The sequence below is a fragment of the Mus caroli genome, unplaced genomic scaffold, assembly GCF_978045245.1.
Source record: "Mus caroli unplaced genomic scaffold, Mus_caroli_1 scaffold_14, whole genome shotgun sequence".
Classification (NCBI taxonomy): domain Eukaryota; kingdom Metazoa; phylum Chordata; class Mammalia; order Rodentia; family Muridae; genus Mus; species Mus caroli.
Window position 1 is genome coordinate 21,516,163 of NW_028227269.1, and position 23,462 is coordinate 21,539,624.

The 23,462-nt window shown below is 44.8% G+C and overlaps 1 pseudogene; it reads left to right on the plus strand.

Moving 5' to 3' along the window:
• The first annotated feature begins 647 nt into the window (after window positions 1-647).
• LOC147001197 (zinc finger protein 120-like) lies at window positions 648-22,681 on the plus strand (annotated as a pseudogene).
• The last annotated feature ends 781 nt before the right edge of the window (window positions 22,682-23,462 follow it).

Here is a 23,462-nt window from a genome sequence, read left to right on the forward strand (position 1 = left end):
GGTGGGATTGGGGAGCAAAAGGGTGGGCTCCCTTCCAGCCGGGAAGCCAGTATCCCCGGTTCCACTCCACGCCCTCTGGGCAATGTTGCTAGAGGTCATGGCGGGTGCGGTGTGGGAGCCGGGCACCACAGCTTATGAGAGGGTGCGGCCTCGAACCCCAGCACATCCGGAAGGCAGAAGCAACCCAGCAGCCCACAGCCACTGACAGGCCCTGAGTGCACATAGCCCTCCTTGCTGAGGCCTCTGCTTCCTGGCGGCGCGGTAGCGGCGGGCGACCCGATTGGCGGCCAGGTCTGGGTCCCGCCCCGCCCGGCGGGCCTCCGCGCCCTCCCCAGCCGGGCCCTCCCCTTTTCGCGGGAGGCGTCATGAACAGCGGCTTGGTGGCGCATGGTTCCCGCTGACTGTGCGCGCCCGCGTCTGGGCTCCTTTGCAGAGGACTCGGTAGCTGCAGCTCCAGGAGCACAGCGGGCAGAGCTGGGGGCTGCGCGCGCCCCTGCTGCCACCGGGCCTCCCGCGGTAGCTCCCGCGCCCCGCGGCGACTTCCGCGCCCGCGCTCCCCTTTGTTCAAGTCCCCGAGCGGCGGCGGGGTCGGAGCCCGCGCCTTGGGCGACTGAGGTGGCCGCAGTCCGCGCCCCTGCGCCTGGGCGATGCCGGACCAGATCTCCGTGTCGGAATTCCTGGCCGAGACCCAGGAGGACTACAAGGCGCCCACTGCCTCTAGCTTCACCACGCGCACGGCCCAGTGCCAGAACACCATGGCGGCCATCGAGGAGGTGAGCGGTAGCGAGGCTAGGGTCGCGGGGATCGCGCTGCGCCCTGGGCACCCGGTAGGCTTCCGCGCCTGGTGCCCGATACCCAGTGCCCTCCGCCTGCGCCCACACCCGGGAAAAGTTTCTGGTACCCCAAAGCCGGACGCAGCCGGGCCAGCAGTGCCTGACACAGAAGCCCTTTGTTCCCTGCTCTAGGGAGAGGCTGCTTGGCCACCTTGGGCCTTTTTTGGGAATGCTCCTGTCTGTTCCCATTTCCAGCCCAGTGTTTCAGGTTCTTTGCTCCCATCCTCGGAGAGGTCAACTTCCCCTGCAGAGTGCATGGCGGCTGCGAGCCGGGGACCCCTGCGAGCTCTGCGTCCCCGGAGTGATGGCTCTCCCTGCGTGGACCTCTCCAACTTGTTCTGGAAGTAGCCCGGCGGGAGCAGCTGTGGCTTCTGAGCCAACCTGTAGAACAGATCCAGGGACCCCAAGCTGCTTAGGCAGGGGTGCCCATCCCATCTTGGGAGGCCTGGCAGTGCCCACCTTTTGCCACAGAGCAGCGCTGTAGAGGTATTGCCCGTGCTTTTGTTCCCCCTGGTAAGAACACGCTCAGGGCAACCGGAATCTTCTGTGGCACAAGCTTTATTGCTTACCCCTTCAGGAGCCAGTGGAGAAGAGAGCGCCAGAGAGAGAGATAGAGAGAACGATAGAATGGCGATAGAATGGCGGTAGAATGGCGGAAACCCGTCCCTTTTATGGAGGACTGTCCTCCGCCTCGGACGTGTCGCTCCCTGATTGGCTGCAGCCCATTGGCCGGAGTTGTCGTCATGGGGAAGGCAGAGCACATGGGGTGGGAAACTACCCCGGCGCATGCACAGATGGTTTGATAACACGGGTGCCAGTGCCATCAGCGCCATCTTGTAATGGCGAATGTGAGGGCGGCTCCTTACATCTCCCCCTTTTCTTTTATTTAAGAGCAATAGGCCACCCATTCTAATGAGAGTGGAAATAGAGGTCAAATCCCCAGTGTGCAAAATAGGGGCTTTACACAAAACCTCCTCCCAGGCTCATCACCCGAAGGGGTCTTGGTCTGCTCCCATGTCGTTTTTCCTGGGGGAAGGACACTTGGACACTCAACCTTCTTGAAAGATGACATGTCTCCCTAGAATAGGCTCATATATGCCACAGAGCCCTTCTACTGCAGTGCTTAGCCGTGCAACTCTCTCGGGCTGCTGAAGCACACTCACTCTATCCCGTGCAATGAGACTAGCCTCGTGGGGTGCAAGAGCTGAGTGGCTAGCGACCTATTGCTTAAGCATAGATAACCATATATCAGGGGAAGCACCATGTTCTAGTGCTGCAAGCGCCTGGGAAATAACCACCTTGTCTCTCCTAGTTTGGGCCTTAAGCTTACAGACCAACCAGAGAAGCAACACTAATCCACAGCAAAGAACAGCTCCAAATAATCCCACCCCCACCCATTCTTTAAAGAAGGAAAATGTTGGGGAGATAATCCTTGGTCAGGGACAGGTCCAAGCGTGTGGGGCAAGTCTCAATTTTCAAAGGGTCTGTTCAAATTTAGCCATCCAATTCTGTATCTCCCAACGCTGCTCTCCCTTTGTTGTTGTCACACTGGACATCACCAAGACGAGGGACATCAGTATTCCCTTGGTCAGTTTGGATTTTTTGGGTGAGTCTTTCTGGTATCCAAAATGGGTTGTCTTCATTCTGTGGAAAAACACAAACAGCTCCCCTGGATCTTATCAAAATAGGATCCGGTCCTTTCCATTTGTTATTTAAAATATCTTTCCATTTAACCATGTCTTTGGGGCTATCTGGCTCTGAACAATGAAGTTCAGCCACCGTATGGCCATGAGCATCAAAATTTAAAAAATTGAGTGTAAAGAGTGCCATAGACACAGACACTCTTGGTACTCGGGGTAGAGCCTCCTCGACTCCCCCTTTCTGTTTTATTAGATGGAAGTCCATTCAGGTGGGTCACGTCCATCTGATGGCAGAACTGTTGGAATTTTTGAGATGTATAAGCTGGTCCATTATCAGTCTTAAGGAGTTTGGGTTTCCCCCAAGCACTCCATGCCTCAAGGCAATGTTGAATCACATATGAGGCCTTTTCTCCAGTTAAAGGAGAGGCAAACAAAACTAATTGTATCTACTGAAAAATATTGGCAACTTTACTGGAAGGCTTAATCACTCCAGCCACTTCTAAAAAATTAAGGGGTTTTAAAAAGGTTTTTAAAACTTTTAAAACCACTAAACATTCTACCACTTGAGGTGAATTTTCATTATATTGTTTGGATACTACTTTACCATTAGCCATATAGGCACCTATGCCAGTTTTTGATGCATCAGTATATACCACAATCTCATTTTTAAGTGGGTTTTTTACTGTTATTTGTGGAAACACAACAGATTGATTTTGGGCAAACTGTAAAATTGGATGTTTTGGATAATGGTTATCTATTTGTCCTGAAAAGGAGGTAACTAAAACTGTCCAATCATTAGATGTGGCTGCCAAGGTTTGAACCTGTGAAAAGTCCAATCTCTCTGCTCTGGAGTCAAAGCAGCAGCGTTTGCTCGGGCCTGCGTTTGTGCAGCCTCTTGTCATAGAGCTCTCCATTTCGTATATTTGCCCATACTGGGGAGAGCGGCTTTTGCAATCATTTGCCAGTCGGCAGGAGTTAGTGCCATGCCAGCAAGTCTGTCTAACTGCACCAAAGGAAAATTAGCATTGGCTCCATATTTACGGACCAACTCAGCAAGCTCTTTAACCTGTGTATACTCTACTGGAGCATGGACACACCCACCCTCGGCTCCTTCAAAGACCGGAAATGCCTGTTGTATCTTCCTTTGTTCCTCTCTTGAAATGAACAAGTCTGCGCACTGCCTCTCTGCACAGGGCTGACGCACTACGCAGGGCGGGGGCTCCGCATAGGGCGGAGGTGCACTATGACTTTGAAGCCGACTGCCTGGAGGTCGAGCAGCAAGCTGGCCTTTGCCAGCCGCTTTTGGCTTCTTTCTTGACCTATAAGCTCTCATTTCTCTCTCATAACGAGCTGCTTCCTCCTCCAAGTCTGTTTCCTCAGAAGGGCTAATTTCTTCATCTGATTCACAGCTACTAAGAACTGGCTCTTTAAACTCGTCTCTTTTCTCCTCTTTCCTTCTAATCTCTCCCCAGGTATTTTTCCCTGACATTAACTTTTCCTCGGGTTCAAGACCCGTGGAAAGGCCTGTATACTTATTTGGTGCACCATGTTTCCTCTTTTTTCCTGCTCTCTCTCCCCGCTTTACTTCTGATAGACTGTCTTGAATTTTGTCCAGAATTCTCCACCCCACCTTAACCACTTGTTGACATATGAAAAGGAACAAAAAGGCTTTTAACACTAGAGAAAGTTCAAGACCAGACATACCTTGTAAAGCTGTAACGCGTCTCGCTGCAGTTCTGGTTCCGCTCCGCTCCGTCCCCCAGCTGAAGAGTTCTGAATCCACACCGGATCCTTCTCAACAGTCTGTTTTGTGGGAACACTTCGTTACCACAGTTCCCAAGCTGAAGAGTTCTGAATCCACACCGGATCCTTCTCAACAGTCTGTTTTGCGGGAACACTTCATTACCACAGTTCCCCAGCTAAAGAGTTCTGAATCCACGCCGGATCCTTCTCAACAGTCTGTTTTGTGGGAACACTTCATTAACCGCTCCTTCCCCGTGATGTAGTAGCTCCTGGGTTTCGGCGCCATTTATTTCCCGCGCTTTTGTTCCCCCTGGTAAGAACACGCTCAGGGCAACCGGAATCTTCTGCGGCACAAGCTTTATTGCTTACCCTTTCAGGAGCCAGTGGAGAAGAGAGCGCCAGAGAGAGAGATAGAGAGAACGATAGAATGGCGGAAACCCGTCCCTTTTATGGAGGACTGTCCTCCGCCTCGGACGTGTTGCTCCCTGATTGGCTGCAGCCCATCGGCCGGAGTTGTCGTCACGGGGAAGGCAGAGCACATGGGGTGGGAAACTACCCCTGCGCATGCACAGATGGTTTGATAACACGGGTGCCAGTGCCATCAGCGCCATCTTGTAATGGCGAATGTGAGGGCGGCTCCTTACATAGAGGGATGTGGAGAATGGTCTCTTTGAGGTCCAAAAGTTCTTTGGTGGCCGCTTCTGGGCTACCTGTGTGGTGCCTGTTGACAGTATGATCAGCTCCTGTGCCCTTAACCTCGAAAGGACCTGCATAGTCATTGTATTGAGTGGCTAAGCAGCTAGCTCTCCAGATCCTGGGGAAGAGGGACTGCGAGAAGGAAGCAATTTGGGTTGAAAATTGAAGCAGGCTTGGAAGAGGCTGTGTGAGTCCAGAAACCACGGCTATCCACAGCTTGGGAAAGCCTCACTTACATCATTTTCTTTACCTCCCCAACAGAATTTAGAGTTTCGTGTTTTCAGCTCTGTAGGCTTTGTTCGTCCAGCTGGACTCACAAAAGGTAGCTGGAGAACGAGACACACATGTGTAGCAGTAGTGAACCGATGACTACATTTCCTTTCCTCAGAATTTTAACATGAAGGTACATATTTTAAAATACTTGTGTCAGAGGCTGGTGTTCAGAGAGCTTTTAAATTAAGCTATGTCATTACATCCTTTCCCCTTGCTTGAACAAAGCATTCGCTATTAGGCTTTGCCTGGGCCGGGGGTGGGGTGGGGGACTAGACTATTAATCTTTCGTGAAAAATATTTGTCTTTATAGACCTACACAGTTAGGACTAGACTCAATGAAAAATACTAGGTTCAGCATCCTGCTCTTGGAAGTGAGCTAGGGTATCTGTTCTCCTTCACCCTAGTCCCCTTTCTTTTCTCTCTCCTGTCTTCCCAAAGATCTGCTTGTAAATCTTTTGTAGCAAATTCAGTGAGAGCAGATAGCTTTAGTCCACTTTTCTCAGCCTGACCTTTAGTTGCCACTGATGCCTTTAATGAGGCAGGTGGGGGATGAGGGGGATGTGAGCCCCTCCCCCACGAGGGCCTTGAAAAGCACTAGGAAGATAGTCACAGTGTTTTGAAAATACATCATTAATGCTTATGAAAATAATTACATCCAAAAAGGTAGGATTCCCTCTGTGGAAAGGACACTTGTGTGTGATGTCCTTAAAAGACAGCCCATGTTTATAAAGTCAGGACGCTTCTCTTCATTGCATTGAATAAGTTAGGTATCAGTAATACTGGCAGATGTTGGAAAGCCTGGCAAATAAGAGCTGCAATTAAAGTTGGCATGGACTCTCTCTGAATAATTTTAGTTTATTTTGGATGAACCCAAAGCTGCTTTTCCATGCAGTGCAGGAGATTACCCAAGAGCTCAGTTACTGAGTAGATTAAAGAGAGACTGGATTTGGTCTTTCTATCAAATTGCGGCTGGCTTCACTCAGCCTCCAAAGCAGAAAATGGATTTGAGTTGGAAACAGGGAAAACCTGAACTCTTTGCAGGCTTATCTCATTTTAAGTGAGGCCAGCATCCACTCTAAGATAATAGTGTGTATGAACTGATTTGAAGGGTGAAAGGACTCAGTGTGGATTACTTAAAATAATGCTTTCTTTCTCCTCCTACATTATTTAATGTTTACTTCCAAAACAAAAAGTTGTTCTCTGTCTACTGTAATAACACACCATGTTTACAATACTTAGACTTTAAGCAAATGTCTTTTTATGGTCAGATGAGACATTAGGGTAGGTTTTGTGACATACAAAAAGTTACGCATTTCATAGAAATACAACTAAAAAAATAAGTCCCTGGCCTTCTACTTAAATAAGTTATGGAATTAGTAAACTTATCTGATTAACTTTGGCAATCCTGATTGCTCCCAATGGAGAATATGTCTAGCTGTTGTCATTTTCTGACTGAAATAGGCTTTCTTTCTTTTTTTTTAAGATTTATTTATTTTTATTATATGTAAGTATACTGTAGTTGCCTTCAGACACTCCAAAAGAGGGAGTCAGATCTCATTATGGATGGTTGTGAGCCACCATGTGGTTGCTGGGATTTGAACTTCAGACCTTCAGAAGAGCAGTTGGGTGCTCTTACCCACTGAGCCATCTCACCAGCCCCTGAAATAGGCTTTCTTGACTTGCACACCTGTAGCTAGAATGTCAGTAGTTAGCCAGTGCCTGACCTGTATTACAGGTATCAAACTGTTGTGTTTAATCTCTATCCCTGCTGTGCAGATAAGGAATTTGAGGCTAGGAGATTAGTTCAGGTTATAGACACAGCAAGTGGAGTTTAAACTTGGCTGGATGCTGCTTTCTCAAACTGCATGGCTTTGTGTAATGCTTAGTGATGGTGCATTCTCAAAACTGCCCATAGCTAGATCAGCCACCTCCAAGTCAGGCTCCATCACTTTCCAGTTATATGAATTGGGATGAGACCGTAACCACCCATAGATACTTTTACCGTTTTCAGTCCAGTTCACAGTCTAGATAATCATGGCTATTTCTGAATGTTCTGGTACAGTACCCAGTAGACTTAGTAAATGGTAGCTGCTTTACCAGATTTCACTGTAGTTACTGTATAGACCCTGGAATGAGAATGGAGCAGGGGAGGAGAAAATGGATGAATGGATGAAGGTGTGCATATAAATGGAAATTGTTGTCCCTCCCCCTAGGTGTGCCTGTGTGTGTGTGTGTGTGTGTGTGTGTGATGGCTCCTGTGCTGACCGAGGTCCGAGGCTGATCTTGTGATGCTTTCCTGAATCAGTTCCCCACCGCCTGCCTCTGCTTCCCCTGAATCTTGGGGATCCCCATGCAGGTTTACAAGCTTGTGCAGCAAGCACCTGACCCCCTAAGCTGCCTTCCCAACCCCCATGTATTCTCTCTAAGGAGCTTATTGCCTTGGTAACAGGTGAGAGTGTAGGTGGTTTGAAACTTTTCACTTCCTGATGACTTTCTCTGAGTCACTTACTTTGCTCAGTTTGCAAAGTGCAGAAGCGCAACTGGTGTCAGCTTTGTGCTTTGGAAATAAGGGAGAAAATAAGTAGTTGTGGCATAAATCTGAAAACTGAGCCGCGCCACCTCCCACCCTCTTCCCAGCTTTGATTTTTTTATCTTAGTTTTTTTTAAGCCTCTGGTTACTTCAAAATACTCTGGAAATAGAGAAACATTGTGTGCATCCTTGGGACACTCCTGTTGTTTGTTAGGGCTTCTTCATAGCTCCATTCATCCCTACCCTGCTCATTTGGCATTGATTTAGTTTTAAAAATATATTTGATATTGACTCTTAAGTATTAAAATTTAACTTTTTCCTTCCATGGCCATGAGTCTCTTGTTCTGTTGTCCTTGGTTACCTTAGAAATCGCTTTTCTGTTCTAACTGCAAAAGGAGAATGAACATCTGGACTGTACAGACTCTCAGGGGATGCTGTTCATGGGCCCAGGCTCCGCCCAGTAGTTCCACTGGTACTTGAAGCCTGGGTCTCCTATCATCCCCAAGGTAATAGTGGCACTGTCCAGCATGCCTTAGTGGTAGAGACCAGGTCTACTGTGAAGATTGACTGGCTGGAGGACTTGTGTTGAAAACAGTCTTTTTTGTTTTTGTTTTTTGTTTGTTTGTTTGTTTTTGGTTTTGGGGTTTTTTGGGGGGTGGGTTTCGAGACAGGTTTTCTCTGTATAGCCCTGGGTGTCCTGGAACTCACTTAGTAGACCAGTCTGGCCCCGAACCCAGTAATCCAGCTGCCTCTGCCTCCTGAGTGCTGGGATTAAAGGCATGCACCACCACACCTGGCTATAACTAGCATTTTTATGAGCTTTAATTCTATGTTAAGAAAATGTGCTTTTGCCAGTTAGTTGCCTAATACCAAATGGTCAGCACCGAAGTCAGACATATAAATAATATTATACAGATTGTGCAGGCTGTGTTTACATGTTTAGGGAATATACATATATGTATAAAATAACAAAGGAAAAGAGAGGTTATGAATTTTAAAGAGGAAGCAGGGGTATGCGGGTTGGTTTTGAGAATAGAAACGATGAGATTATATTACAATTTCAAAAAATAAAGAAAAGTAATTGTAAAGTAAGAAAGCATTAAATGGGCTCATTTAAGATTATTTCTTTTTGAGAGAGGTCACATTGGCACCATGGAGTCATGTGACTCTGGGTTTCAGCAGTTGACCAAACAGGAGTTCTGACCACTCTGGTTGGTTCTTCTATGTCTATTCACTGTACAGAGGTGGGTTTCCTTAGTGCAAGCTGGTGTCTATTGAGTCTCTGTAGGCCAGCTTCCATTGTTGTCGACTTAGAGGAGCCAAGACTGACAACTCCAGAGATATCAAGTGCTAACCCCTGGGGAGGCATTAGAGGCCCTTTTAGAGGCATTTCTTTTCTTGTTTTACTTTTTAGTCAGGGCTTCAGGGTTGCCTTGAACTCTATGTACCAAATATAACTTTGGATTTCAGATCCTCCTGCCTCTGCCTCCACCTTCGAAGGCTGCAATTACAGCATGTGTTATCATGTTTGTTTTATGTGGTGCCAGGGATCAAACCCTGGGCCTCTTGAATGCCAGGCAAACATTCTACCAACTGAGCTGCCTCCATAGCCTCTAGAGGCATTTACTGAGGAGAGGCCTTCACTGCCACGGAGTGAGTTGTCTAATAATACACCTGGTCCCTTAGGGCTGTGGGTTCCAAAAAACCATCTGGGTTGTGTACATAAAGGCCTCATAGTGAATGGACTGAGGCTGGGTCTTCCAGACCAGGAGATCTGTGTGTGGTGGCTGCTGCTTCTTAGAGGGGCACAAGCTAAACCATGCCAATTAAGGTAACTGTTAGGAACAGACCTTCCAATTAGGGCTGTCCTAATCATCAGGATCCATTCTTCTCAGATCAAAGAAAAAGTCTCCAAAACTAATACCCACAGGAAAATGGCAGAAGAGGGGGTACAAAGAGCATCAGAGGACACATTTGGTAAAACACTTGCTTTCTGGATATAATGTGACCATTGCACCCAGGGCAGTGCCATTCCTTTTATATGAACAAGATCCAGCCTAACAGATATTGAGTAATATTCCATCAGGCAGCACTAAGTGACCTTAGTAACGATGGTGATTGTGATGAAGAAGGAGAAGGAGGAGGAAGATGAGGAAGAAGAGAAGAGGAACAGAGGAGGGGATGGAGAGAGAGGAGAAATGGGGGAACTAGGAGGAAAAAGAAGACACAATGGAGACATGAAGGTGGAAGTGTCAGAGAGGATGTAGGTAGAGGTAGGAATGAGAGATAGAAACAATCAAGATATACTGTGTGCACATATGAAATTGTCAAAGAATAAATTACTAACAAATAAATAATAAACCTTCCAGTCCAGCTCACCCCTGCTTCCTGACCATTGCCTTGCCTCTAAAAACCCTAACACTAAGAACCCTAATCCTTACCCTAACCCTCTAATAGGCTAGCCCTAAGTCTAACCCTGCTTACTGTGAGGGAAATGTCTTCAGTATACATTTTGAAGTGAGAAACCATTTCTTAATCTTGATCTTTTGAGATCATCAGATCCACCTTTAATCTAGGCAATAGATACTTTTGGCATCCTACATACATAAAAGACAATGAATAGGGTTGTTCTTTCATTTTTTTATACTTGCCCTATTTTTGTATTTTAGAAAAGGTGATTTGCTAGTTTGATTTTTAAAATTGGCATTGGAAAGTACTTATTTCTTCAGAATTCTGGTACATAGTGAATATCAGCTGTAATAACCTGCAACATGAGATAACCCGCCCTTGATTTTTCTAAGTTCCCTTGGCCAAGAACCTTTCTATATTAGACATTAGAGAGACATTCTATTACATTTCCTTTCTATATCCACAGAGAAATTCATTCTGATTTGAGATATGTTTATCTAGAGAACCTGTCCTAATACAACTGTGGCTTTTCTCTACTTTGCCACTGATGGCGATGTGCTGGCTACCAAGAAGGCTCAACAGTGTTTCCCTTACATTTCTGGCTTTCCTCCCAGGGTTGTTTGGTATCATCTGGTGAAAGGGAGCTGCAGTCTCCCTGAGCCCAGCACTGAGCCACAAACAAAACTCTTGTTTCCTAAAATCCCTCTTTAATGTTCATTGCCTGGGCTCCCTCCCACTCAGATTGATAACCCCACTGCACCTTGGGTAATGGGCTATGCATGCTCTTCCCCTGGATTTCAGGAAGAAGAAGGCAAGTGATGTGAGGCAAGCTCAGGCAAGGTCTGAAGTCAGGTCCTGGTAATGCAGGATCATTGCTCACAGAGAACAGGAGCAGGCAGCTGACTAGCCTGAACTGGAATGTGTTGGGAACTAAAAGGGGGCCCTGGGCAAGAAAGGAAAGGGTGGGAAGGCCCACTCCCTGCCAGAGTTCCACCTATGCTTTGGAAAGAGATGTGGGAGAGCTGCCATACACTCTCTGCTCAGCCCCGGGTGGGCATCTAAGCCTTTGGCCCCCCTCTTTGGGTCTGAACAAGGGGCAGTCCAACCTGGGAGCCCCAGGACTACTTTCCTAAAGCCCTGGAGTTATGGGAGAGAGGGATGAGAGGTTCCCACACCTGTGAGAGTGAGCACAGTGGATCTGGAGTGGAGCACATGAAGGCCTTCCATCTGGAGAATAGAAACAGCTCATTACGAGAAAGCCTATCCCATCCTCCAAGCGCAGTGGGCCTTGATGAACGGAGACATTCTATGGTTTTAGAGCTTTATTATAGAAAGGCAGGGAGAAAGAGAGAAGGTAGAAGAGAGAGAGAGAGTTCCCCCTATAAGGCTAGAAGGGGGAAGGCTAGAAGGGGGAAGGCTAGATAGAAAGAGAGTAAGAGGGAGAGAGGAGAGGAGAGGAGAGGAGAGGAGAGGAGAGGAGAGGAGAGGAGAGGAGAGGAGAGGAGAGGAGAGGAGAGGAGAGGAGAGGAGAGGAGAAGACAAAGAGAAAGGAAAGAGGAGAGAGGAGTGCAAGAAGTGAGAGGTAAGAGATAGAAGGAGTGAGAGCAAGAGAGATAGGAGGGGCTGAACAGCCCTTTTTATGGTCTTTACTGTTGCTAGGTAACTGGGGAGGAGTTTAACCTGAAGGTCAGAAGCTTGGGATATTGCCTCCCTGACTTTTAGCCAGGCTTCTCTTGTGGTGGCTAGGGTGGGGGTGGGGGTTGGTAACTTAGGCAGGAGCCTGAGTTCCAGAAGCATGAGGGAATTGATGCCTTCCTTGTCACATAGGTGAATTATCACCCTTCTGGGGTTCAGACTCAGCTCAACTGGAGACCTGCCTGTCTGTGCATAGCCCAATGCCCCACATGAATGGTGAGTTCTCCCCTAGGGCTGGGAGGGGTGAGAGTCCTCTTGGGGGACTGGCTCAAATGCTAATGTAGTGCAAACCACACCTGAGATCTGGAAAAGGTGTGGCCCTGGACATGAAGCACACTTTAACCTTGAGGAAGGGTGAGACCCACTGGCCAATCAAGGTCTCCAAGAGCAGACCTGCCAGTCAGACAAGGAGGCAGGATCTTCCGGGTGTCTTTCCCCAAGTTCACTGTGGCTGTGCAGGCTTGAATGGTTCTCTATAACCTGCTCTGAGCTCTGCTGTTGGGTGCTGTGAGAGGACCTCAGGAAGCTCTGAATTCCAGGCATGGTGAGCACAGGGTTACTGCCCACAGAGGGTAGGGGCAGGGTGGTGCTGAGCAGTGGAAGCTGGGGTGATGAGTCCTCTCTGGGGCTGGATGGGAAGTATAAGTCATATGTGAGCACCTGTGAGGTCTCTCGTGTTGCTCCTCACTTGCTCCATCAGGGGTGACCTCTAATAACTTCCCCATCATTGCCCAAATCGTTTGGACCTTAGTTAGGCTGGCTTGTGAAAACAAGGGTGGTTTTTTTGAGTCTGTAGCACAAATGTCCAAACCCCTTTGTCTTTTAGTATACATTACAAAAACAGGTAAAAATCTAATAGGTCTGATTTCATACACTATACTTGTTTTTGTTTTGTTTAGGTTTTGTTAATTTTTTTTCTGTTGCAGTTTTTTTCATATTTTTTACTTCATATATTTAGTGATTTGGTTATTATTTGGCAAAGCGACTTTAATAATTTCAGAATTTTTTTATGGTTTTATTAAAAAATGATAGACCTCTGAGAGGATATTCTTCTATTCCAATCGTTTGTAATTTTCTCCTGCACATATTATACCGAAGTCCCGGTTGTTTATTGCCATGAACCTTTTAGAATCCACATTTTTTGACTGAGATATCAATTTTTTCTCTTCATCTTGAATCCCCGAGATTCTGTCTTCCTTTCCTGTTCTGCAGGTGAACCTTGCCTCTGTAGTTTTGAGTGTACAGGTCCTGCTCTTAGGGACTTAGCAACTGCTTATGTCATTTCCTGCCTCCATCCCCTGTGTCTGTTGTCAGGGGTGCTTTATATACATGGACCACCAGCTATAGCGGCTCTCTATTTTTGTTCCCTGTCTCTGTTCTCTGCACATGCACACTCTCTGTCATCTCTCCGCTCATGGCTCTCTTTCTCCTCCCTGTCTGTGTGCCTGTCTGCAGGTCCTCTTGTTTACTTCTATCCCTTCCCCAGGTTCTCACTCCTCTCCCTTCCCCCAAACAACCTCTTTTGCACTTTATCTATTGCATGCTTTAATTTCTCAGACCTGCTGTGATGGGATAGCTTGGATTTCTTGGTTGCAATTGTTCCTGGCTGTTACTCTCTATGTTGCTATGCTGGTGTGGAGCCATCTCTGTTTGGGTGATTATTGACCTAGGTACTGGCCTCTGGGTTTGTCTTTTTGGGTGGGAGTTTTGTTCCTGGGTTACTGTTTGATGCATGGATTTGAAGAGAGTGTTTTCTCTGACAGTTTCCTATTTTACTGACCTGTTTGGTGGGTATGGTCAACATGGGATGCTTTGTGATATAAAAGCTGTTAGAAGAGACTGGCAGGAACAGAAGATCTTAGTAATCCACAAAGAGACATAGTTAGGAGAGAGGTCAAGCAGCCCATGGTGTTTAATACAATGTTGGAACAACTGGGATAATTGAATCTGGGGTAAGAAATCAATCATGAAGTTGATCTATGGAAGCTTACCTTGTGTCCTTTCAGGCATGGAATGTGGTTGAACAGGGAGTATCTGCCCAAGTGGGGGCTGAGACACAGGGATGAGGCAGGAATGGATGGGCAGGTGGGGATTGTCTATGGTGTCTATAGGAGGCTTGCACCGGAGGAGAGGAAATTTCCAGTGGTATTCTGTTCCAGTGGTAAGGGCAGCTGATATTAGTGTCTGCAATAACAGATAGTGAGGTAGGTCTTTGGACAAAGTCTAGTCTACAGACAGGCATGGTTGTGGTTAACCAGGAGTTTCTATTGATAATCAGGGGCTCAGGAACAGAGATGAGTTTGTAAAGCCCAAACAGTTTGCTTTTTAAGAATGTACATTTGTACATTCCATCCAAAATCCCATGACAAAATCCCCTTATCAACAGCCAGTTAAGGTACATCAGCAGGGTGAAGCTACATAGAGACAACTAAGACCTATAGAAAACAAAAACAAAATCAAAAACAAAAACAGCTTACCCATCATGGTTGTCAGATTTTTTTTTTTTTGCCCCCCTTGCTTGGTTTCTGCACATTATGGCAGACATACAGTTTTTAAAATATTACAATGCTGATTTGTATGCAAGGTAATTTCATGTCCTGCTCTTTGGGACTTAGCAACTGCTTATGTCATTTCCAGCCTCCATCCCCTGTCTGTTGTCAGGCATGCTTTATATACATGGACCACCAGTTATAGCAGCTGTCTATTTTTGTAAACCTCCCAATGTTGGTGTAACTACAATAAATACTCAAAACCTCTAGACTTGATCTCTCAGTTTGTACCTAATGGGAGTTTGACTGCTGAGAGTCCATGTTACTGAGCTCATAAAAAAAGGCCTCTGTGTGTTTGTATTGCAATAGGCTCTGTGCTGGTCATTGCAGTTTCTGTGAGTTGGGCATAAAACCTTGCTGCTTTGACTGGAACCCCAAGACCCTCAGGACTCCCATCTGAAGGGTTGAAAGACTGCTGTTAGGATCTGTCATTGCTATTCTTTGTGTCAGTGACCTGTCTGTCAGAAATGTGTCTGTGTACCTTGGTTTTTTGATTTTTCTTGAGTACTCATGGAGGGAGATGAACAAAGCGAATGTGGAACTCCATTAAAGTGGAAATGCTGGAGAGTCATGACAAGAAAGGGCTAGGGAGATGTTCCAGGGCCTGGAACAGGGGTCGTGTGCCCCTGGTCTTAATTTGTGGGAAGTTACAGCACTCTTGGAACCCTGCTCCATGACTCACAGCAGCCATCCTGTTTTCATTTTCTCCCTTGTACAAGTGGAAGGAACTGCTGGGTAGCCTTCACCGCCCCTTCGTGGCCCTTTATTATGTGTGTGGCACTTTAGTATTCTGTGACTGAGAGAGGAAGTGAGACTGCTTCCATCCCAATTGATATAGTTAGTCACCCTCCACCTTGGGTTAAATCCCTCTTATCAAGAGGACCTGTACCCATTAAATTGTCCCTGACAAAGAGCTCTTTATGACCACATTCAGGGTAAAATCAGACTCTGCAAAACAGAGTGGAAAGGTCAAAGACCTCATTTTGCCCCCTTCTAAACAACCCTGTTCTCAGTCTATATGTGACTCTGCAGTTTTGAACTTGGAGCTGTCAGTATATGGGAGGTTGTTTTTCATCGCTTCCAACAAATTTAGCATATCTTCCTTTGACCAGCAGTCTTATTTCTAGGTCTGTGGGGCAATCTGCTCCTCCATTCACCTTCCAGCTGTTTGGCCACCTCTTTGGCCTCCCTGGTCTGGGAATCCAGGGTTAAGGACACCTCACCTCAGGGCAGTGCAGCCTCTCTTCTCCCCATTCCACTGTATCTTTCCGTGCTCTGAGCCAGGAGCCCTTCCCATTTATCCTGGCTCAGACACTACTCCAACTCCCTGATGTGGTGGCAGGGGTCCTGTAATGATATGGTTAGATCATTGGTTTTGGAATTTTAAAACTCTCTCATTTATTATTGTCTCTGTGTCATAGTTGCTTTAACTCAACATTTCAGACTACAGTCATCTGAAGGAGCCTCAGTTACAGGTGTGCCCTCATCAGAATGGCTGGTTTCTATGTCTCTGAGAGATAGTATTGATAATTGATATAGGAAGACTCTTCCAGGAAGGGTGGCAATATTGGGAAGCAAGTGGTCCTGGGTTGGATGAGAGAGCTAGGTGAGCATTGTAGCCACCTGAGGCCATGTGAACTGGGTTCCCCTGAAAGGCAGCCCGGGGCTGAAAGAGATCAGAGGGCAACAAAAGAATGAGGCCAAGACAAACCTTTCTGTTCAAAGCCTCTGAAGTTTACTGAGAGTCCATGCTTATAAAGAGGGTAGGCCCATTCCCCAACAGCCCATTCTTTGTGCCTGGAGCCAGTCCATAGGCGATCTACAGGGCTTGTCTCCAGAACATCTCAAGGACCTTTCAACAGTAAGTAGAGTCTTGGAGAAAAGCAAATAGAGTCATCAAGGTCAGAAGGCTCTACCCTAGGTGTACTGACTGGTTTTATGTGTCAACTTGACACAGCTGGAGTTATCACAGAGAAAGGACCTTCAGATGAGGAATTGCCTCCATGAGATCCAACTGTAAGGCATTTTCTCAATTAATGATCAAGGAGGAAAGGCCCCCTTGTGGGTGGGACCATCTCTGGGCTGGTAGTCTTGATTCGATAAGAGAGCAGGCCGAGCAAGGCAGGGGAGGCAAGCCAGTAATGAACATCCCTCCATGGCCTCTGCATCAGCTCCTGCTTTCTGACCTGCTTGAGTTCTAGTCCTGACTTCCTTGGTGATGAACAGCAGTATGGAAGTGTAAGTTGAATAAACCCTTGCCTCCCCAACTTGCTTCTTGGTCATGATGTTTGTTTAGGAATAGAAATCCTGACTAAGACACTAGGTAATATCCTTCTTAGTGGCAGCAAGGTCGAAGTCTGGATCAGCCTGCGTCAAGGCTGAGGGAGGCTACAGGGCATGAGAGAGTGACCAAGCAAAAAAGCAAAGCAGGGAGTAGTGTTTGTCAAATGTTTTTGCCTTCATTTTCTAGCTTCAGTTTCTAGTCTGAACTCCAAGTAGGATGGGCTGTGATCTGACAGAACCGTGTAAAACAAACATTTATTACCTGAGATGCTTCTGCTCAGAGGAAACCATCACAGCAGCAGAGTTGCAAGGTAGAACAACAACAACAGAAACAACAACAACAACAGCAACAACAGCAATTATTTCAAAAGCTGATTTTGCTGCTGGACAGAATGTATGGTCTCTTTTGAAGGAATATGGAAAATATCAGAAATTGAGATGGCAAAAGTCATAGAAAGCTGTAGATGGAGCTTAATCGGTTGTTCCCATAGGGTCTGGAAGATTGGAGTGTTGACAGTAATGCAGCACACGAAGTTGAGGTCATACTATTTCAGTGGAAAATAGACTGAAAAACTTCAGGAAGAGGTCATTTGTGTGATATTTTGGCCACAAAAAAAAAATCTTTTGTACTTGGCCTATGCCCTGAGATATTGAGTATTGATTAAAAATTATTGCCTGATTTGTATACTTTTATTCTATTGTTCAATCTTCCTATTTCTTTATTCAAGTTACATTCTAATCGGTACACTCATCCCATTCCACCTTCCACAGTCCCTCATCACTGACTCCCTTTTATCTACCCATGGAGGCTGGGAACCTCTTGAGTATCCCCCAACTATGGCATGTCAAGTCTCTGCAGGGTTAGGCACATCCTTTCCCACTGAGGTCAGACAAGGCAGCCCAGTTAGGGAAACAGTTTGCACAGACAGAAACAGCTTAAGGGACATGTCCCGTTCTGGATGTTGGGGACCCCATGAAGGCTGAGCAGCACATCCACTACATGTATGGTGTGGGCCTCCGTCCTGCCACGCACACTCCGGTGAAGTCTGCTTGGCAGGCCGAGAGGCCTGGAAGCACTCACGAGGCAAAGAGTATCATGGAAGCTCACCTCCTGGAGTTTTGGCGTTCTCATTAACCCATATACTCATACCCTATTCCCGAGTTAGTCTGGTGTATGCATCCATGTGCTCTCTTTTAGTATTATCTTATTATAAGTGCCTTTTAAGATTGAATTCTGACATAGCTAAGCCTTCACCAGTGTTCCAACGTCCTAGAAAGTCCTTGAGCTGACCATGGGCTTGGAATTCAGTAAGAATGTTGCCTATTCAGTGACATTCAGAATTACCTCTGGTATTACACTATCACTTAGAATAAAAGCCAAGTCGCTCCCATATACAGGAATTTACAATGGTTTAGGAAGTAGATCAGGCTGTGGTTTTAGAGTATTGCATTATTCATGAGATGGTTAGCTAGAACGGAACTCCCTAATTAGAACCATGACTTGGGTGTGAAAGCCCTTGCCCCTGATCTCACACCTGGCTTCTAAGACTATAGCTGACCTTAGATAGGGCTGACTTTGTTATTTTATTGCCTAGTTCCTGCCAGTATTTGTGTTTACATTCCTCTGTTTTGTGTAAGAGTCATTAAGCATCCAATAACCTCATTTGCACCTTGCAGATGTGTCACCTAACTTCCCTATTTTCTTCTGTATAAAAAGTTTGATACTCAATTTGACAAATTACATTCAGATTCTCACAACCTTTCCTGTGTGAATCTGTCTGTCATTCAATTCCTGCCAACTCCTTGCCCACCTGTGACCAGAGACCCGTTCCACGCAGACAAAGGGACCCAGAGGGTCTGCGGGTGGCTCCATCTCTGAGAATCTCCTAGGTTCTGGGTTAGTTGACTCTGAGGGTCTTCTCATGGACTTCCTATTCCTTCAGAGGCTGTCAATTATTTCCCCAACTCTTTTAAAATACTCCCTGAGCCCTGTCCAATGTTAGGCTGTGGGTCTCTGCATATGTTTCAGTCAGATGCTGGATGGAGACGCTCAGAGGACAATGATGCTAAGCTACTATCTGCAAGTATAACAAATTATCCTCAGTAATGCCAGCCTTGGTGCTTGCCCATGGGATGGGTTACCAGTTGGGCAGGGTATAGTTTGGCCATTCCTTCAGTCTCTGTTTCTGCCTGCCTTACTTGCAGACAGAACAAATTTTGGGAGGAAAGGTATTTGGTTTTCTTGGTGTACTGAACACTTCACTGGTGGTTCTGCCTGACTGCAAGATGCCACTTCTTCTGGTCCATAACTCAATGCCATCTATCTTAGTTAAGATCACCTCCCTAGCCACATTTGTGCCCTCCCATTCATAGTCTCAGGCACATTCTACAGATGCTCCCACCCTAACCCCACTCTCTCCCAGCATGTGCTGATTTCATTTCATTTTCCTGGCTCTCTGGCCTTCTCTTGTCTCTTACCACACCTGTTCCTAACACTCCCCTTCTTCTTTCTTAGCTACTATCCCATCCAGTACTCTCCCTTCCATCTGCCTCTTCTGTGTCTTTCATACCCCCTTCTGAGTGAGATTCAACCATGCTCATTTGTGCCTTGTCTTTTTTAGTTTCTTTCGGTCTATGAAGTGCAGTGTGGGTATTCTGTACTTTATGGTTATTATTCACTTGTAAATGAGTACGTACATGCATGTCCTTTTGGGCCTGAGTTACCTCATTCCAGATCTTAGTTTCTAATTGTACCCATTTCTCTGCAAAATTCATGATGTCCTTGCTTTTTATACCTGAATAGCATCCCATTTTGTAAATGAAACATGGTTTTTGTGTCCACATTTCAGTTGAGGAACATCTGCATTCTTTCCTGTTTCTAACTGTTATAAATAAAGTGGCTATGAACTTAGTGGAGCAAATGCCCTTGTGGGTATGTGCCTACAAAGGTACCCTAAGTAATTCCTCCTGCTTGTATGTTTTAAATTAATGGAAGGAGTATTAAAAGTGTTTTCTCATCCCAAGATGGAACCTTAAACAAAACCTGCTGCAAATGTGGTCCAAGCGAGGCAGGGTCCATTAATTTAGAAGCCAAACTTCACAAGATCATCCACATTGTGCGGCTTCTGGAAACTGAAAGATGAAAATACCATGGTCATAGATTCTTTCTCTATGGTTTCAGTTTAGCAGCACTCCAGCCATCTTTTGACAAAGTCAGGATCCCAGGGAAGATTCTGTGAGAGTTCCTTGCCTTTAAGTGGTGAGGTTGATCCCTGAGTTGCATTTTGTGACCACAGATTGTGGAGAAAACTAATACATTGAGAAATCTGCCTTGGAGAGATGCTACAGGGAGATGAAGTACCCAAACTGAGAGATGTATGAGAAGTTACCGGAAGAGCACCATCTATGCCTTTAGGAATAGAAGTCCAATGTGTTTGAGACAAAACTAGGATTTGTTGTTTGCCCTGCTGTTTTTCTTGCCTTTGTCCAAATTCTCTCCCTACGTGCACATTCCTATCGATTCAATGGGAAGGCGTATTCAGTGCCATTTTATGTTGGGAAGATATAACTTGCTTTCTGATTTTGCAAGATGTGGCTGTCAAGATATTGTCTGGAGTGTCAGCAGAGACTTTAGACATTTGAACAGTGCAGGAGCCTTTCTAGATTCATCTTGGGGAAGATGAAAGTGTATATACACTCAAAAATTTCCTTTTTCTTTCTTTCCTTTTTTTTTTTTGTTTATCTTATATTTTAGATATTCATTATCACCCTAATCACTGTCCCTACTCTAGGTCCCTGCCCTCACACACTCCCTCCTCCCAATCTCTTCTGTTTCTCCTTTGAGCAGGGTTGTGGCCCTTTGTCTACTCCCTGGGCACATAGGTTATAGTCTTATTTTTTAGGATGGCATATGCTCATGACATCAATACTGCCGGAGGCTTCAGAGTCATTGGATTCTGGGTGTTGATGTTTCCCCAAACTCTTGTGTTTGTTTTGAAATTTTTGAATAAATAGGAGTGTTTTGCCTGTGTGTGTGAATATGAATATCATGTGTGCCTCATCATTAGTGTTGTTGGAGGGTGGACTCAGAACTCCTGTTCATAAAGCCATGGGTCACGTAAATGCTACTAATTGACCACTGTTATCTGGAAGACCAGCAAGAGCTTTCCACAGCTGAGTTATCGCTCTCTCATGCCTTATGTTGATTTTTATGTTCAACACTTATATTACTAATATTTTCATCTGTCCATTGGTCCATTAAATGTGCCTTGATTGCTAGTAAAGTTTTACTAATGGTGCAGTTTAAAGCGGTACACTTCTTGTTTCTGCTAGATGAGTACAGAAGTGCAGGGAATGTATACTTCTTTGTAGGAACTGTAGTAAACAACTGAGTTCTTTCTATCATTTTTGTCTCCGTGGTTGATTTTTGCAGTGGAGTAAGGGTCTTAATATGTAACTTTTGCTGTCCTGGAAAGTATTACATAGAACAGACTAGGATCCAGCTCAATGACGTATACCTGCCCGTGACTCTGGGATTAAAGACATGAACACATACACCCTGCTTGTCCATGATTTTTCTCGTTAGTGATTCTTCTTACAATTTCTGGGATGTGTCCTCAGAACTGTTGATCTGTTTTACCCTACATCTCCCTCTCATTGGAATTCCGCTCGAAAGACTTTACGCTATTTATTTAAAATTTTCATAAGCAACACAGGTGAACCTTCAACTCAATTTCCTTTAAAATGTTACGGTACTTAGATTATAACTTCTGTGTCAAGAAGTCAGTGGAGGAAGCACCAGAATTACATAAATATATGATCAAGGAAGTGTACATTTACTTTACAGTGATGTCAGTACCATGCTTTGTGATGTACACATGTATGGGATATTTTAGGATGCAGTGACTTATGATGATGTGCACGTGAACTTCACTGGGGAAGAGTGGAATTTGCTGGATCCTTCCCAGAAGAGTCTCTACAAAGATGTGATGCTGGAGACCTCACTGTTATAGGTATGACTGTAAATTTTCTTTTGCTTTTCAAAATAGTGGGAAGAGATGTCTCTTGGTGAGTGATGATGCTCTGTTATTTCAATTGAGAACAAGGAAGATTGAGATGAATAAATAGTGTCCAGTGATGTGAAAATTCACAGTACCTTGAATTTTGCCTTATTTCCAATACTAAATCATTCATTTTTCTGGTACTGTCTTTTAGGCTACACTTGGGAAAATCATCATATTGAAGGACATTGTCAAAGTTCAAGAAGAAATTAAAGGTAATTTTCATGTGCAAGCTGGTGCAATTATGCCTCTGAAGAAATTTTACTATGTTATGGAAGCTCTAAAGAAAAGCAGGAGTGTAAAATGTCAATACTTCAAGTGTAACTATAATTACAATATTCTTTTTTTTAAGATTTATCTATTTATTATATGTAAGTACACTGTAGCTATCCTCAGATACTCCAGAAGAGGGCATCAGATTTTGTTATGGATGGTTGTGAGCCACCATGTGGTTGACAGGATTTGAACTCAGGACCTTCGGAACAGCATTCTCTGCTCTTAACCACTGAACCATTTTGCTGGCCCTAATTATAATATTCTTTAAAAAATGTTCTGCCTCGATGTAGTTATCTGATTTATCTATCAAAGCATTCCTCAAGACGAGGAAACATTGCCTTAAGGGATACCTTTATTCAATTTGTAGCTCTATTAGACCTATACTGATCTGACAATGTGTATAGACTTACAAGACTTAGATATTGCACATCGAATAGTGATAAATATATATCCCAAACCTTCAGATTAGCAAATAATCCATGGGAAAGTTGGTGATACTCATATTCTTATAGTGAAATTGATCATTTGTTTAGGGTACAGTTTATGAGAGTCAAGAGTATTGTCATAGGAGAAACCTTAATTCATATAATACATGTCTATGAGGAACAAAAAGTCAAACAGTTTGAATGCAATGTGGAAACCTTTCATCTGTTATTTTTCTTTTAATGTATATATCATGTGTCACAATGGATAAAAGCCATGTGAGCATAGGGATATTGAAAGAAGCAATGTACTGCTTTCTATCCCAGAGCAGTGAGAAAATATGTCAGATTCTGCCTTTGGTAGACATTCTGAATATGATAAACGTTTGCAATCAATTGGTTTTCTAATTTTACTGGGAACTTCTCCAAGCTCACACTGTACAAAATCTTTATGGGTAATAGGAATTTGGAAATTCTTTTGTTTGTCCTGGTTCACAGTCAAAGGTGGTATAATTACGCTACAGGAAAAATTATGAAAGCAATTAGTGTTATAAAGCTTTGAGTTCTTCCATTTTCCTCATATAGATGAAATACATCACGTAAATATCCCATATAAAAAGGATGTTATACATATCAGCCATGTAATAACCATCACAGATATCTCGAAAGATGCAAAACAACCCATAATGAGGGAAAACACCATGAACATATGAAGTGATAAAACCAGATGATCTGGTCCATCTTTATCCTTAGACCAATTTGTAAACTTTATTCATCTTGATGAAATGATTGAACAGGGAAATTAATGTAGTAAACATATCACATGTGCCAATTTTCATTGCAGGTATGTAAGTAATCATAGTGGAGAGAAACTCTATGAATGTAATGAACATTCTAAAGCCTTTTCATGTCCCAGTCATCTCCAATGTCATAAAAGAAGACAAATTGGAGAGAAAACACATGAACATAACCAATGTGGTAAAGCCTTTCCAACACTCAGTCATCTTCAATATCATAAAAGAACCCATACTGGAGAGAAACCATATGAATGCC